The sequence below is a fragment of the Rutidosis leptorrhynchoides genome, unplaced genomic scaffold, assembly GCF_046630445.1.
Source record: "Rutidosis leptorrhynchoides isolate AG116_Rl617_1_P2 unplaced genomic scaffold, CSIRO_AGI_Rlap_v1 contig75, whole genome shotgun sequence".
In the NCBI taxonomy this organism is placed as follows: Eukaryota; Viridiplantae; Streptophyta; class Magnoliopsida; order Asterales; family Asteraceae; genus Rutidosis; species Rutidosis leptorrhynchoides.
In genome coordinates this window covers 665-3,582 of record NW_027266869.1, presented here as the reverse complement: position 1 = coordinate 3,582, position 2,918 = coordinate 665, and the positions used below count along the sequence as shown (strand labels likewise).

Below are 2,918 nucleotides of genomic sequence, written 5' to 3'. Positions count from 1 at the left end.
ATTAACACATAAGCCAGCCTGAAAATTTTTAGATACCGCTTCCACTAATTCTCCACAATATTCTTTCCAAAAAATGTTGAAATCATTACCAATGGTGTGCCCAAATACTTCACAAGTAAAACGCCATCTGTAAACTCCCTCCGTCTATTGTTATAGAGTTTTTCTTTCTTTCTGTCAATAAATAGTAGAATAGTAGTTATTTTTATCTTTTTTTTTTAAATCTTTTCGCTGATCTCTCGTTCTTATTGTCAATGCACGAAACAATTAATTTTATCTTACATTTTTTTACTAAAAGAAATGCATTGTTTTATATTTAATCCCCACCTTGCTTACTAATATTTTTTCATCAATCATTATTTTAATTAAAAAAATTTATTCTGATTTAGCAATATTAGTATACGTTGAAAAAAAGACTAATATTTCAAGACGTAGGTAACAATATTTTTGTTTTTTAATGATAATCATGTACTACTAAAATAAATTACTTTAGATACTTGAATTTTCATATAATAACTGTTAGCCGCCTATTCAGATGAATCAACAACCAAACTATTTTTTTTATACATCAGTAACATTAATATATATATATATAGAAAAAAAAATCAAACTATAATAATTTATTGTGTAGGTTTTATCGGATATTTTCAAAATCGATAACAGTGAGAGTAATTTTTCATTCCAGCTTTTATCGCACGAAATAATCTCTGATTTATAGTTCGATTCATTACCCAAATTTGATTTCCCTTAAATTACATCACTAACCTATAATTTCGACTTGGATCAAAGAATTGACTTGGGTGCAGAAACGTAAAATTTCCAAACTGCTATAGTCCACTTTATGTATGTTTTCGTTTGATTTCGATTCAAAATCAACTCAAAATAAAATATTAAGATGAAAAATTGTGCTCCAAGAAAGTAGAAAACACAAGTTTGAAGTTTGTTTGACAAGAAATGAATTTTTTTTAAAAAAACTTTTCTAGGAGTATTTTAAATTAAACTTGTTCCTAAAAATGGCTAAACACACATTTAATCACTATGTATGCAAAGTTCATTGCCAGATTTTTTGTCCTAGTTTTTAATCTTTTCTCTATCTCAACACTCGCAAAAACCGGCCATATCATCAACTTTCGATCCCCAGGTTTGTATCCAGAGGCCATGACGTGGCACTCATCAACAGACCGATTCTTCGTTGGCTCTCTCCACAACCGTACAATCCATTCGGTCTCGGACGCCGCCGTCGTGGAGACGTTAATCTCAGACACTTCCCTCCCTCCAAACGCCTCATTCGGCGGTCTCACGATCGACTCCGTCCACAACCGTCTACTAGCCGTCTTACACTCACTTCAGCCCTTACCTCCCTTCAATGCCCTCGCCGCCTACGACCTCAACACTCGCCGCCGTGTCTTTCTCTCCATCCTCCCGGTCGAAGACGACGACGACGCCGCTCCGGTGCCCAATGACGTGGCGGTTGATTTCAAAGGTAATGCTTTCGTCACCAACTCTGGCGGAAACTACATCTGGAAGGTCACCTCCGACGGCCGTGCCACCGTGTTCTCGAGGTCCACGCTTTTCAAGAAGTATCCTGTGGCGGTTGACGAACACTCGATTGGCAGCGACAGCGGCCTAAATGGTATTGCTTACGTCAGCAACGGGAATTTACTAGTGGTGCAATCCAATACGGGCAAGATGTTTAAAGTCAACGCAGAGGATGGATCTGCACGGTTGATTTCGTTGACAGAGGATCTAATTCTGGCGGACGATGTAGTCGTCAGGAAAGACGGCGTGTTTTGGTTGTGTCGCACCAATACTTGTGGTTTTTAAAGTCACGTGATGGCAGTTGGAGAGAGGCAGATGTATTTGACAAAATTGCCCTTGATGTAGAGGGGTTCGCCACCGGTGTTGCTGTGAGGGGAAGGGAGGAGAGCGCTTATGTGTTATATGGTTATGTGATTGAGGGTATAATGGGAAATACAAGTAGCAGAGACTGGTTCAGGATTGAACAAGCTGTGTGAAAATCGAAACGAAAATATTTAGGTTCGGTTCCGATCGACTCGGTTCTATTTTGTTTTTATGAAGTTGGTTCGGTTTGTTTCTTGTTTTCAGATCAATCAAATAAAAAATAAACAATGTGTAGAATGTTTCACAATAATATATATATATAGGCATATTTCGAACAGAATCAAGCATTTTTTTTTATTCACAATACGATCTACTCATAAATATCAAATGCTTGCTCCAAAAATCAAACCCTAATCTCACGAAAGAGTAGATGTCAAATCATTAATTATTGACGAACATGATTACTCGAGCTTAATAAGAATTTAAATAAATTACAATTCTTATGAAAATGAAATGACCAGTAAGTAACAATATTCTTTTCCTTTCTCTATGGAAGAAGTGATTCCAGTCTGTAGTTAACCATTGTGGAGGACAACGGGGAAGTCTTTTGTTTCGATTCTTGAGCTCTTTCTCTTAGTCTGTCCATAACCTTTTTCTTGTTCTCGAGTCTCCCAGCTCGAGCATCAGCTGGTTCCGTTAATAGAAATGCCGACGTCCCTAACAATATCCCAAATGTTAAGAATAGGTTCGTGTCTCTTCGAGAAATACTAAACATCGGCTTAAAAGGTTCTAGTTTACGACCTTCCTCACACTTCACCTGCGATTATAAAGAAATACTACAATAGTCAAGAAACTGTAAACCGTAAACGTGCACAATTCGGACTTCTTCAAGGCAAAATTTGCCAAGAATAATACTGAATAGGCTAAAACATGGTCATCTAAGCAGAAAAACATTATAAGGTCTAGCAATAATTAAGCAGCAGAATTGTGTATAAGCTTCAAAACAACAATAGCATCCAATTGTCATATTGGGTATATATATATATATATATATTGCTCGGATCTGCTAATTCCTCACC

At 36.8% G+C, this 2,918-nt stretch overlaps 1 pseudogene; it reads left to right on the top strand.

Annotated features, from left to right (window-relative positions):
• The first annotated feature begins 1,035 nt into the window (after positions 1-1,035).
• On the top strand, positions 1,036-2,012 carry LOC139885068 (uncharacterized; annotated as a pseudogene).
• Positions 2,013-2,918: the final 906 nt, after the last annotated feature.